The following is a 15,328-nucleotide window of genomic DNA, read 5'->3' as shown; positions in this document are numbered from 1 at the left end:
GGAGAAGGTGGAGGCCCTATCTGACATATCCAAGACTAGGCTGGAATGATCTTCACTAATAAGGCCTCTTTGATCTTTGACTTAAGTACATATATATGCTGTGTTTGTTCCATTCTTATGTATAGGCAGCAAAATGAAATGTACAAGATCCTGTAGGGCCCAGATCTTCTGCAAAGATGCAGGCGCCTTACAGTTGCAAGATTTAGACAAGAGTCTAGCAGAATTCTCACAATTTGAATTTTCTCTGTGCATTTCCCCTCCAGCATGAAAATAGGAAATCAAGACATGGAAATAAATTACTATTTACAAAATAGTCTGCAATCTATTTTATCAGTTGCCAGAAGGAAAGCCACCAAGAAATCCAGCCATTTTATTTTTAGCAAGTTAATTGAAACCACTTTACTTAATCCAGTATTAGTTGCAAAATAAAATGCTCTCTCTCTCTCTCTACTAACTCATGGATTCGCCTTTCTTATAAATCATTGGCACTCACTGCAGTTATGCAATTATACCACACCTGCAGAGTCTACCCAGCTATCCACACCAAGGGCCACTTAAAGCAATTCAACAGCCACCAACTAGTGACAGCTGGCAAACCCAAGCCTGTCTCCGGTAGTCTATCATATGTAATCAATTGCAAATAGAGCTTCAACAGACTCATCCTATTATTTCCTGGCTAATTCCCTCAGGGAAAACAAGCCAGCAACCCTCCACTTTGAATCATGATGCTAGTAATACCCACCTTCTCCCATCCCCTCCCTTTGCATCAGTTCACTACACTGCTTTGGCTTTTCAGCTTGATATCCGTTATGTTATGTCAGCTGTTACATTACGCTTAAAACAATAGACTCCAGCTGGCTGAGGTCAGATGTAAAAACAAGGACCTAACAAAGCCACAGGCCCTCCAGTTATACTGAAATTGAGATACATACTCAATGTAGCACTTAATGACAAACTACTTTCCAGACATTTGGGCAACGCATAAAGGAAACACCTGTCACTGCAAACATTACACACTAATCCTGATAAATCCTAAATTTAAAAATCTTTCTTTTCATTGCTTGCCTCTACCGTATGCCAGCATTTCACAGACTTAGATTTTTTTTTCCCAAGGTGGTACTTTTTATTCCTTCTTCTTCTTCTTCTATTTATTAAAAATGTTATACATTTTATGGAGTTTGTAATTATATGGAAAACATGTTTACTATTCTGGGTTTGGTTTTGAGTCACTGGTCAGAGCTATGCTGATTGACACCAGCTGAGGATTAACACCAGCTGGCTCAACATGAGCTCTCTGGTAGAGTACACCCCAAAAAACAAGATACAACAGAAAATAAATTATACAATTCTTAGGTCGATTTTCTTATACTGACCCTAACAAAAGTTGCTGACTCACTAAAGTTCAGCTGCACCAAACAAATGGAAAAAAAAAAAAAACCGAACCAAACCAAACACATGGCATATACGGATTTATAAAAGCAAATATAAATGAGAAAAGTGCTGGACTGACAACACTGGAAATTGAAGTCCTCCATTTTTCTACAGAAAAGGTGCAATATAGGCAGTGCAATATAGACAGTCCAACCCTGCCCTTCCAGTATGCCTCATATATAAATAGTTGAAGGAGCTTGCTCTAAGAGTGAGAAGACAATTCAATCTCCATGCCCATCCAGGCCTTCCTTTGTGCCAAGATTGCCAACAAGAGCACTGGTGGTGGCAGCATGTACATAACATGGATCCTCCGTCACAGTCCATATCGAGATCACCATGTCATAGCATGTCACCCACCAAACAGCCAGCAGATGGCAACAATATATCACTATTGACCTGTTCTGGATTGCAATCAGTCACCAACTCAACAGCATTACTAGGAAGGCCTTTCTTCCATGAGTCATTCAATCCTAGTCCTCAAATCTCAGTCCCACTAAATCCCAGTCACTTTACAATCATTCAGTTCCATGTTAACAGAGATATAAAGGCCAAATCCTGCCACCCTTACTCAAGTTGGCAAGTACCTTACTCCAAGAGTAGCCCTGCTGAAATCAGTGGAACTAGAGGCAGAGTAAACTACCCCTCACTGTGCATAAAGGGTAGCAGAATCTGGCCTATGAATTTATCAGACAGTATACAAACCATGCAGAACAAAGATGCAAAATTATTTTTGAACAGGCATAGGCAAGCTGGCTCAGAAATATTAAAAGCCTCTCCCCATTTCTAGAACTGAACTTGAACCAATTTTTTGGGGGGGTTTGGACACATAATTATCTATCATTGGCCAAGACAAGAACCACAGATACAGCAATACTAGAGGAAAGGCTCTTCTGTCTGTAATTCCTACTGTGAGCAAAAATAGAAGTGCCAGAATTTTCTCAAGGAACCTTCTTCTCTTCAGATTGCCAGTCCAATGCTCCAGACTAAAATTAGCATCCAAACCTACAACCATCTGCACCTAAGAAGCAGACGTAGACACACACTCCACAGCAAATGAGTGCACTGCTAGCAAGCTAGAGATATATGATAAATAAGCAAGTGAAAATATCTGTGTGAGAAGCAAGCTGGTAACTCAGTGTTGCCTACTCTAGCAATTTTATCACGGGTCTTCCGATACTTGGTGTTTTTCTTAAAGCCCCAACTTCCAGAGTCAGGTGAGTACATGAATCTCAGCCTTCATTAAAAAAATCCTATCCCTTATGTCTGAAGGGAAAAGCTTGAATACACAAACCCTAATGGCTTAAAAACCAGAATGCAATTTATTATTTTTTCAGTCTCGCCCCTTAATGCTTGGGGTTGGCAATACCAATAACTATAACATTGTAACAAGGATCTGCCCATCCTAAGATGTATAACACATTAGGTCTGCCTATCTGGTGGTAGAAGGAGTGACTATTTTTTTCTTATTTAAGCAAAAGATATAGTACTCTTTCTTACAACCTCGCTCTGTGCTCTGAAGTGTGGCCATTGAGAGTTAAAGCAGTGAGTGTCCATATTTCTTTCTATCACGGTCCCTATTACAATACTAGCCTTCATAACATTGGTATATATGAAGTTGCTGCTTAGCAGTTACCTCATATTCCTAGAATACATTTTTTGAAGTAACATTAGACCAATTTAACCACGTGAGCTTGTTTTCCCATTAAAGGTTTTAGAGGGGGAGTAGATATTTGGGAGTGCTGAGGTGACATGTGCCCAGTTCATTTTAATGGCAGGTTTCTTTTTGAAGGGAGGAAGATTGGAGAAACTAAGTACCAAAATACACAGGGTAAAGGAATCCAGCAGGATGAGTTACAAGGATTTTGTGGTAATAACCACAGTGTGGCTACAGCAGTCTCTGACAGCTACCTTTACATCCCTCTCAGAAATAATTGGGTTGTGGGTTTTTTGTTTACCAAGAATATTACAAAAAACTGATCTAGTCTGAAAGTTTTAATCTTATTTGAAAGAGCATCTATTTATTAATATCTAGATCATTCTGGATCAAATTTTATCTACTTGAGAACTCAGTGATATCAGATTCAATTATGTGCTGAATTTATTCACCCCAATGAAAGTCTCCTCTCATCATGGTTCAATGCTGCCCCCTATAGATTGCAGATCAGAACTACTCCTCCCTACCATACATGTTTATTTTAAACATAACCTTAATTAACCAAAAGGACCAATGGCCCTTCTTTTCTCTGCAGTTTGACTCTGGGCACAAAAGTGGTGTAAAAGACCTTTAATACAGCTACATTTTCTTGTGTAGCTACTGGTCTGGACACATTTTCTCTCTATTACTCCTCCGGACCTTGCTCCCATCTCTCCAATTCTTTCCCTCATCAGTTTCCCCTGCACGACTTCCATGTGTCAAGCACTTCTACTGAGCAAAGTGTAAAATATAAAAAACAGGAGGGGGTGGGGAAACACTCATAATCCGGATCCTATTTTATGCACTAAAGCAGATTAAATAATTTTCCAATTTAATTATACTAGTGCAATCCCCTCTGTGGGCTCTCTTATTTCCATTTAAAAGTGGCTTATTTTGGTTTAGCTTAAACCTATTTGTAATTGGCTTGGTACGAACTGAAATAATAGTATTCACACAGACTTTGGCACTGGTTTAACTAACATTTAAAATCCATCCAACGTTAAATGGTACTACTTTCTTAATGTAGACAAGTGCTCTCTCTTTTCCTGCCTTTTTCCCTCCCTTTTTTGGGCTTTTTACTTCTCTTGCCATGACTGAGTGTATGTCTATACAGTAGTTGTGGAACATGACTGCAGCCTCTAAAGGTATACCTGAGCTAGCTTTAATCTAATTGGCTGGGGTCCCAGAGCAGTGAAGCTACGGGAGCTCAAGCTTCAGCATAGGCTATGCCCATGTGGAATTACCCATGATTCCAGACAAGCTTGTACAGCCCACATTGAAGTGCACACTGCCACAGTTTCACCAATACAGGCCCCAAAGCTAGCTAGATGACTGCTAGCTTGGGTACATCTAAACGCGCTGCAGTCATACCCTGCGATTGCAGTACAGACATACACTGATCCACTGGTCTGGGCTACAAATAACATTGTGACGCAGAAGTGGGGCTGGCTGTGAATGGCTGCTGAGGTTCCTTGTGCAGTGCTTATCCTCAGGGTCCTACACAGGAGAGAATGAACATTTTGCTCCCCAGCATAGAGATGGTAAGAAACAGACAGCTGGCAGGGGGGAAGCAGCTGGCAGAACAGCTATCACCAGAAGAACTACACAGCAGAAAAGTGCTTGTTTGATTTACACATCCAAAGGGCTGGATTTAAAACAGGCTCTAGGTAACAGCAAGGCATGGAGGAGTGGGGACAGCTGGAGCCTGTGCAGAATTTTTAGCCCTCTCTGCAGTGTGATGTCCTATGAGGATACAAGCCAGATATATTCCTGAAATCACCGCCAGATGGCTCGCTGGTATTCGAAACAGGAAACTAGATCTTTCATTTCTAGTATCAGGGGTAAATTCTTATTATACTGGTCCAAATCCAGGTTATGTGAATAATGGATGAAAGTCATTAACCCTGATGGTTGTTTGGTGGCTTACATGAAATTAAGAATAATTATACCTTGAATTTAAATAGTGATTTGAATCAACAGCACTCAAAGTGCTTTATTCCCATTTTGCAGATGGCGGACTAAAGCATAAAAGAATAGAAATGATTTTGTCCAAGGCCACACAGCAAGTCAGTGGATTTTGTTAATAGAACCCAACTCTCCCTTGAATCACAGCTGTCCCAGTGAGTTGTTGGCCTTATTCGAATTCTTGGGAAAATCTGTCCACATTGTAAATCTGTTCCCCCAACACAGTTAGAATGAATTGACACAGTACTGCCAACCCCCAAAACATTCAAAATCAGACCCCTCAAATCACAAGATTTTTTAAAAAAAAATTTATTTGGGGCTCTTTTAATTTGCCTTCTTGGTTTCTGGGACTTCAGATTACACTCAGTTCATAATTTTCCCCACAATCATGAGGGACAATTTTTTCCCCTCCCCCAAATGAAAGCTGAGATTCTAAGCTCCAAGAGCTGGGGCTTTAAGAGAAGCATTCAATATCATGAAAGTTAGGACATCTTCGTTGGCAGTCACAGCAGAGGGAAAGGATTGAATGGGCATGGAGGCTGAACTACTCTAGCCCTGGCCCTTTTGGATCAAGACAGAGGTCTGCTGTTGGGACAACACATAGCCTGTATTGTATGTGTTTTTTGGAGTGAGTACATTGATCCCTAGGGCTTCTGGCCCCTTCACTCTGCCACCTTTCACATACAAGAAGCTCACAATTTATATATAAAAAAAAACAATAAAAGTTCATCTCCCAAGTCCCCAACCACCCCCATATAAATACTGGGATAAACTCTCTCGATGCTATTCTTTTCCTCTTACTGACAGCAGATGCAACAAGATAGCATTGTGAAAACTGTCTTCACAGTGAAAAGATTTAGATATTTCCCTCTCCCTTTTTTTTTTTAAAAAAAAAACATAAATATGTAAAAGCTGGAGACTTCACTTAGGCCTTGATTGCAACCCAGTTTCTCTTAAAAAATTGAGAATAAATTCCCCTGCCAGCAATATTAATATTAAAAAAATCTAATGTGTAGAACCTGAGGGTCTTTTAAATATATATAAATACAACTATTTGTATGAGTAATATTTAAGAAGAGTAGGAAAAAGAACCCAGAACATACAAAGTTGAAAATGACATACACTCCCCATAAAAGTGTGCATTAAAAAAAATTCTGGGGTAGAAGCAATATTGAAGTGAGATTCTTCCACGAAAATAGCTTTTTCAGGCACACTGAATAACCTCCAGTTCAGCAGAATATTTAATCCTCCTGGATCAGGCACTTGGATTTTCTTAGATCATGCTGACAGCATTTTGCTGCGTTCTGGCACCATAAAATCCTTGCTTATGAAAGTAAAAGAAAAAATATGGTCTCTCTGGGAACATATTCTCTGAATTACTTTCCCCCTCTCCCCCCACCCCCACCCAGTTTAAATATTGTACTCTCAAAATCAATTTTTACACAAATGCACCACATTTTCTTCATGAGTCATGGCAAAAACTCTCCCGCACCAGTACTTTAAACAGGCCAAGTGTACATGTACCCTTCAAAATGATGATCCTTTTAGAGGCTTGGCTCTGACCTGAGCTCATGTTGGCTAATTGCCAATGTGCAACCAGGGAGTCAAAACCCTACAAGAGCACCATCTAGTGAGGCAAAGTGAAAACAGCAGTCTGAAAATTGTGATTATTTGGAAACTGAGAAAAAACTACTTCTCCCCTAATCACTCATCACAACTATACTCAGGGCATGTCTACACAGCAAAAGCTGTACTTGGGCGAGCCTTCCCAAGCTAGCTGGAATCTAGCTAGTGTGGGTAACAACAGTGAAGACTGTGCAGCATGGGTTTCACGGTGGGTACTACACGCTTGGCATGGATCCTGGGTATGAATTTGGCTTGCTAGCCTGCTCTGAAGCCCATGGTGCAATCTCTTCACTACTACTGTTACCTGCATTAGCTGGATTCATGTCATCTCGGGTAGGCTAGTCCGTGCTGTGTAGACATATCCTTAGACATGGCTTCCCTCAGCCTTCTTTACAGCTACAGGTTGTGATAAAGCACAGGAAATGACTCAGCTAATTAGAGTTTTCTTGTTTAACATTGCAGGCTGGAAAACACTTCAGGGATATGTTTATATTTCATGTGGAATAGTTTCCCCTCATTTATTCTTGTAATGAAAAGGTAGTTTTAGAATCATAGAGTATCAGGGTTGGAAGGGACCTTAGGAGGTCATCTAGTCCAACCTCCTGCTCAAAGGAAAATATTTAGGAAAATATTAGAATTTGTAAATGCTTCTTGGTAAGTCACCATCTATGATGCAAGAATCCTCTATTCCTTAGTTTGTAGTGGAAAGGCTATACTATTCCAGAAATGCTATGCCTGTGTGATAGCTCCTCCGCCTAGAGACACTGATCTAGAATATAATAGATTTCATTTCACTTTGTGAGCAGAGTAAGGGCTTGTTTACACATGGAGCTACTCTGGAATAGCTATTTAAAGTACAAACCTGTTCTTTAATAATTCTTTGGACTCTCTTATTCTACATACTCAGTGTGTAGAATAAGAGTCCAGAGACAGAGTTATTCAAGAACAGTTTTGTGCTTTAAATTCACACCCCGCCTTAAACTGAATTAACTTTCAAGTGTAGACAAACTTTAATTATTCCAGAATTAAGTCACTTTTATTTTAGAATAGATTGGCAGACAGGGAGCTATTTTAGAATAGCTACTGGGAAACAGTTAGTCCAGAATAGCTATGCCAGGCAATTTCCTCATGCACACAAGCTCTGAGATTGTAAGATCCTATGGGAAGAACCATTGTCTTCTTATTTGCCTTCAAAGTATCCTGCACACCTACAGTGTTATAGGAGCTGATTGAAAAATGCAATATGTTTTCTGCAAAAGTTTTGGAATGAAATGAAAATTGTGTGTTTTATTCAGGTGTTGTTGTTTTTTGCAAATTTTTTCAGTTTTTTTTTTAATTCCCTCTCACCTCCATCTTTTCCCATTTTCCCAACTTTTTACACTAGAAAAGAAGGGTGGAAAGAGAAAAAGGGTGACCAATCACCCCCCCCCCACACTCCTGCAAAAAAAAGTTTGGGTTTCAGTAAAAAAACCAACCAAACAAACCTGAACATTTTAACCAAAATACCAATTTTTGGTTCAGTTGAAAAGCCAATCATTTTCTTGAAAAAAAATGTCTGGGTGAAAATATTTTCAACTAGCTCTAGGTGTTACACGTTCATAATGGGCCAAATCACGAGCTTTCACTCAGTAACCATCTCAAACACAACAGCATTTTCAGACTATATACACACTCGTAAGAAAAACAACAACGACTTTAAGAATATTTCTGCCAACAAAGATAGAAAAGAACTTTTTGAATTTTCTTCTTGTGGAAGGTGCTCCGACATGTGGCGATTGGTGACCTTATCAAAACCTAGATAGTTACATAGGTAGATAGATGGATCATCCCTTTTAAGGGCAGCCCAGAAGTAAGGGACAATACAGATGTATGCCACTTCCGGGGCAGTTATGGGAGGCATAAGGCAGAGATAGCGGATCAGATAGTGCAAGGATGGTGCAATATATTCCCCTTGTGTGCTGGTCCCACTCTGCAGGCTTGGGATCGGGGGAGTGCCCCAATTCCCCACTCCCTTTGAGTGGCTGTATACCCCAGGGGAGTAGAGTCCCTGTGCTTTCCTGAACATAGGGACTGCAATTTTAGGTGGCCTTTATATAGGCCATGCAAGGTGGAAGGAAGGCTTCTTGTGCCTTTTCCCCACATTTCACATGCAAGGGTCAGGCAGTATCTGGCTCGGTATCAGTTAGTCAACACTTCTTCTACATAAATCACTTTGGAAATGTGAGAGTTACTATATACATAACGCAATTTTGCAAAAGTTCTGTTGATTAGCTCGTCAGCGGACAGTCTCATATTTACTGGGGTACAAGCTGAGGGACAGTCTTTGCCTCCAAATCCACCACATTGCACGCTGGATTTATGGAGAACTCTATCCTAAATGAAGGACCCCACTGTCCAAGGTCAAGGGAAAACCTGCCTTGGGCAACGCACTGGTACTTGCCCTCTTGGGAAAAAGAAATGGATATGGGGACCCAATTTTACAGAGTTCAAATGAGGATGAGACACTTATTTAAATTTTGGGCTCACAAAACACGCTTCTGTTGTGAAACCCAACATTTTATACAATAGTTTGAGAGGCCTCATGACCCTCAGACTCCACAAGGTTCACTCAGGTCTAATTTTAACTCTTCCTCTTATCCCAGCTATATCCAGACAGCAACAACTTCCTCCAGCATCTTATTCCACTTCTGATAGACTGTTTCTACATAGCTGGCCTTTGAGGCCTCTCTTTGATTAATACTAGTTGGTAAGTTAACTTGTCTGCCCTTCTTATTATGTACCTAGTTTTTCTTCCTTCATCCATGCTAGGCACATGGTGGCAACAGCAATGTCACCTGTATTCATTGTTTTCCCCCAAATCAGTATTATTCATTTTCATTGCAATACTCCTACAAGTCCTAGACCTGGACCAGGCCTCCATTATGCTAGGTGGATTGTACTGACACAGAACAAAAAGATATACTTCTTTGGGTCAGGGAATGACGGAAGTTTACATTTAAAATATGTGTATAAGCACTGCCACCCAGGTCTGTCTGAACTCTCCCCATGCCTGCGCTGGCCCTTATCAGCCTTCTTACATCTTTGTTTGGGGCAGTGGCTTGCACTCCTATTTTTGCACTCCTTGACCTTTGAATGTAGCTACTCATTTCTATTTCTTCCATCCTTGAAGTCATACCGCAGTTTCTCTCTGAGGAGCTCTTCCATGACTTCCCATCTAAGAGTGTCCCAAGTCTAGTTCCCATGGTCAGACAAACATATTACATAAAAATATCACAAAAGGATCAGCAGAGAAAGCTTTCCTAGGCAGATACTAATATGAGTCACATTCTGATGCCCTTACTTATGATGTTTAATGATGTTTTATGATGTTTAATGGCACCTTAATCATAGAATATCAGGGTTGGAAGGGACCCCAGAAGGTCATCTAGTCCAACCCCCAACCTTAAGTCCATGAATAGTTCCACTGCAGTCAGATAAACTGTCTAGGGCCAACGCAAGTCAGACAGCATGGAGGGGATTGTTCAATAACCAGCTCCTTAATCATAGCCTGTGGGGACACACATTTGATCATTTAACGTAAAATTGTTCCATGTTGACAGTCAAGTCAGTCATTGATGAAGATGCTCTCAAGAAGAGTCTCCCATATAAAATATATAAATAAGGAACAATTTCTCATTTATTTACCGTAGAGATTTCATTAAACATCTGCCAGCTGACTCAGCCCTTCCCTGCAAACTGAAATATAAACTCAGACTAATATTTGCTTTTGCATCACATGCATGGGTGCACCTAAACCTCCATATAAAAGTTTCTGTGCAAACAACTTCAATGAATGCAGAATACATTTCTTTATTGAACTGACTGCCAGTACATAGTCTTTTGTTTTAAACAGGCACTTAATCCTATTTTATATATCATGTGAACTTCCAAAATTAACCCTTTAGGAAAAGAAAGTCAGGATTTACCATTGCTAGATATTGATTCATATTGTAGTGGGAATTCCCAATGCAGGATTAACTGCTTATAAATTAACCATAGCTTTTGTCATCAGATACAAGAGAAATGCAGATTTGTTCTAGCAGGCAAGTAAGGTAATACAATGCCAGTGATGATCAGTTTTATGTTCCAAGATAGCATGAAACAAACGTATCAAATACAACTGGTTATGTTGACATGAGGGGTTTCACTGAATTTGGTACCACGCACCCAATATGAAATATTACACTTACGACTGGTCACACTAAGTGCACTATAATTTTGAAGGAGATATTATAAAAAGTGAATGTTATTGTTATTGCAGAAATGTCTACAACTAATACAAAATTCCATTTATTGAAAAGGAGGATTGTAGATGGACTCAAACCCCTCTCTCTCCCTCCCTCCCTCTCACAGAAGCAGCCTACTAAGCATGAAATTAAACTTATAAATGGTGTCATATACATAGTGGTTGCCATTAAAATCTAGTTTAGGAATATATCATATGCCCATTACTGAAATACTAACACTAGTCTTAGTATATGAAAAATTGATCTCTCAGATACTACTTGGCCATTTTTTACTTTTTAAGTGATCACTGTATATAGAAGCAGTATATTTTTAAACAACTGGTATATGTCTGAATACTGTTGACGAGCTTTTCTAATATTAATTTTAACTATAGAGAATTCTCTCACTATAGAGAATATTTTTACAAACTGAGAAGAATTTTAAATTTCCCATTTTTAAAAATCATATTGAGATTGCACTTGAGTGCTGTATTGGTTGAAGCATAAGCTACAAAGATTCTGTAGTGAGTATTAGCAGAAGAGTATACACCTCCCAAATTTCCCTACAGCAGCTATCAATATTCAATATCATATCCAGCTTCTGTGGTTGCAAAGAATTAAACATGCTGGGAAAACCGGTGCTGTAAAATATAGACCATCTCTTGATAATAGTTTTCGGCACAGCAGACAGTTGAATAAGGTGTACAGAAACATACAGCAAATGCATAAGTGTTACTTGTTTTTGAGTCAAGTGGGTGATTTAAGTTTTAATTTCTTTTCTGTGATTCAACAACTTGAATAATTCTTTGAAAAAGTTTTCTTGCTACAGTTTGAAGACAGAGGTTTCTGTCAAAGATCCTGAAAATGCTTCCTCAGGCATTAGAGGTGATAATAGGGAGAGAGAGAGAGAGAGAGAGAGACATTAGCAAATAACATTAAAAGGGGAAGAATTAACTTCACTGTCTTACTAGTGGTTTAAAACACATTCCAGATTAGAAACATCATGGAAAGATACACTTTTACTAGACATAGAATCATAGAATATCAGGGTTGGAAGGGACCTCAGGAGGTCATCTAGTCCAACCCCCTGCTCAAAGCAGGACCAATCCCCAACTAAATCATCCCAGCCAGGGCTTTGTCAAGCCTGACCTTAAAAACTTCTAAGAAAGGAGATTCCACCACCTCCCTAGGTAACGCATTCCAGTGTTTCACCACCCTCCTAGTGAAAAAGCTTTTCCTAATATCCAACCTAAACCTCCCCCACTGCAACTTGCGACCACCACTCCTTGTTCTGTCATCTGCTACCACTGAGAACAGTCTAGATCCATCCTCTTTGGAACCCCCTTTCAGGTAGTTGAAAGCAGCTATCAAATCCCCCCTCATTCTTCTCTTCCACAGACTAAACAATCTCAGTTCCCTCAGCCTCTCCTCATAAGTCATGTGTTCCAGTCCCCTAATAATTTTTGTTGCCCTCCCCTGGACGTTTTCCAATTTTTCCACATCCTTCTTGTAGTGTGGGGCCTAAAACTGGACACAGTACTCCAGATGAGGCCTCACCAATGTCAAATAGAGGGGAATGATCACGGCCCTCAATCTGCTGGCAATGCCCCTACTTATACTCCCAAAATGCCATTGGCCTTCTTGGCAACAATGGCACACTGTTGACTCATAACCAGCGTCTCGTCCGCTGTAACCCCTAGGTCCTTTTCTGTAGAACTGCTGCCTAGCCATTCGGTCCCTAGTCTGTAGTGGTGCATCCCAGATTGCTCCAGAATACAAATATGTATGAGTATAAGAGGGGCTCCTTTTGCTGCCTATAGGAAGGTAAAAGTTCTATATAACATAATGGTTATACGCTTAAATTAATGGGCACACCCTTAAAGCAAGGGCATTTGGAAGCTTAATAGCACAAGTGAGGTTTAAGAGATAACAGTGTGTACTAAAATATCTTATCAAGGGAAACTCCACTTACCTAACAAAAAAGGAACATGAACTTGCAGGACAGTTTAATATATTCATTAATATACCCAGATATATGCAAGGATGCAATATGGCTAGTGGTGAAAGGAAGAGTTTGGGTGTCAGGAGACCCACATTCACTCTGGACTCTGGCTCAGCATGCAATCTTGGACAAATAATGTTTCCGTCTCTGATTTTCCCCAGCCATAGGTGGGGATAATGTTATGCACCCCCATTAACTTTGTAAAATGCTTTGAGATCTTTGACAAAAGGCACTACATAAATATGAAGTACAGTGTTATCATGCTATAGTAAATGATGACTGGTTCTGAGCCCAATACCAGTAAAATACTAGCAGATGAATACAGAAGAATTAGAGATTATGACATAGGGCCCAATTATCTCATGTACACAAATGCACAGTGAACTCAGAAATAACTCCATTGATATCTCTGGGTTTATACTAGTGTAATACTTATGGAAGTGAGAATGGACTGAAGTCCATAGTGTTGAAAACGGATCATCATATTTTCTGTCCTGAATGCAATGCTTTAACTAGTTACTGCTCAAATGGGGGGCAAAAATCACAATTTGTCTTATTACCCATCTATCATAAGGCCCATTATGGCAGCTTTTTCCTTAAGTAGCCAACCACAGAGTGACAGGTACATCCTACCTTAGTTTCCCTTTCTTCAGTCAACCAACTTGCCCATTCTTTCCCGAGACCAGACCAGCAGCCATCTCATGTGTCCAGGAATGGAATGCTGTCCCTCTCAGAGTTCAATAAAATCCCAATTTCCAGGAATCATTTATTACTTTAAGTGCAGCCATTCGCAGGTCCCACCAAGTGAAACAGCTCACAAACCCCAAAGTAAAACAAGATAAAAGACAGCAATTCACCAGCTCTGCCATTCCTATCTTGGGATCTCCACTCTCCAAGTCACGTACCTAGAAGGTCACAATCCCTGTTCCATGATTCCTGTGTGTGTCCCTATTCCAGAGTCTACGCTGCACTGGCCTTTTCGATTTTCTTGCAACTCTTCTGCCATAATCCTCATCTCTGGTCTTCTCTGAGTGGGCTCCCCACAGCCTTGTGCTCTCCATGCCTATGATTGCTGAGTTCCTGCAGAATCACCCTCTTCTCTTGGGTTTGCCCTGCCCTGGATCTTTCCTTTTACCTAAAGACTGCCATATGAGTCTTCAACCCGGTAGGGTTTCCCCTGCTCCAGTCAGTCCTGTCCCACCAACTCTCTACAGTTCTTCCTCTGCACCAACTCATCCCCTCCCCACTCCTGTTCTCTGAGGGGGCTCATGCAGCTCACTTCAGGGAACCCTCACCATCTTGCTGCCGCTTGCTTCTTCTTTCTCCTTCTCTTAACTACTTCCTGGCTTTTTATCAGTGCTCATGTCCTGCCAGAACACTCTGGGATGCTATTATGGCACTTTCTGGGGGAGCTGGAATGGTATCTTATGGCATTTCCAGTCCTTTTGGCACTGGCATTCCAGCACTTCTCAAGCACAGCACTCACCCTCTGTTTTTTATAGATGCTGCTAGGTCTTGTCTATCTGATCCTGCTGGGAGGCAGCTACTGTAGTTAGGTACAGGAGAATTGGACTTGTTCCCTTTTAAAGGGACCAGTCACCCTATGACAGCACACCTACACTTATTCTTGAAGAAGCTTGGCAATATTGTGACAACAAATGAATTGCCTCCCTGAGAATTAGAATCTAGGCCTTGAATATGGATCCACAACAGGTGCTTAGAGTGTGGTGGAGATATTGCCCTGAGCTTTGCATTTGTCTTTAGCCATCCCCTTGGCAAACGCACGTAGCAGCTTTGATGGGCCCTGGAGAAAGCGGTATCTATTGAAGAGAAAGCCCCTGGTCAGATCCTCAGCTGGACCTGTTCCCTTTTAAAGGGACCAGTCACCTATGACAGCACACCTACACTTATTTTTGAAGAAGCTTGGCAGTATTGTGACAACAAATGAATTATCCTCCTGTGAAGATTCATCTCCCATTGAAGTCAATGGGAGCCCTTCCATTGTTTTCAGTGGACTTTGGTTTAGGTCCTAAGAGAGGTTAAAGAAAGGTCAAACTCCAGGAAGAGAAGTGGTGCAGTCTTATCTGAAACAGTCTCAAATGGTTCAGACATGCTGCATCAGAAATTCTGGGTGTTCAGAATACAGGATCTGACTGCCCTCTCATCCTGAATTTGCACCTGTGTGGCTTCATTCATTTCTATGGGGTTATTCTGGATGTATACTGGTGTAAGGAAAAGAAGAAACACATGAATAATGAATAAGCACGTACAGGAAATGAATGTTTTAAATTCCAGGTAACAGGGCAGAATTTTAACAAGTCACAAAAATACAGATTCAGCAAATGA

General features: G+C 40.6%; 1 protein-coding gene across 3 annotated transcripts in view; it reads right to left on the bottom strand.

Annotated features, from left to right (window-relative positions):
- KCNQ1 (potassium voltage-gated channel subfamily Q member 1) overlaps positions 1-15,328 on the bottom strand; it is a 539,828-nt gene that overhangs the window by 433,245 nt on the left and 91,255 nt on the right. The gene's annotated exons all lie outside the window — the stretch shown is intronic.

This window comes from Lepidochelys kempii, chromosome 6 (assembly GCF_965140265.1).
Source record: "Lepidochelys kempii isolate rLepKem1 chromosome 6, rLepKem1.hap2, whole genome shotgun sequence".
Lineage (NCBI taxonomy): Eukaryota > Metazoa > Chordata > Testudines > Cheloniidae > Lepidochelys > Lepidochelys kempii.
Note: the sequence above shows the minus strand (reverse complement) of the source record. Positions and strands in the feature narration are given on the sequence as shown.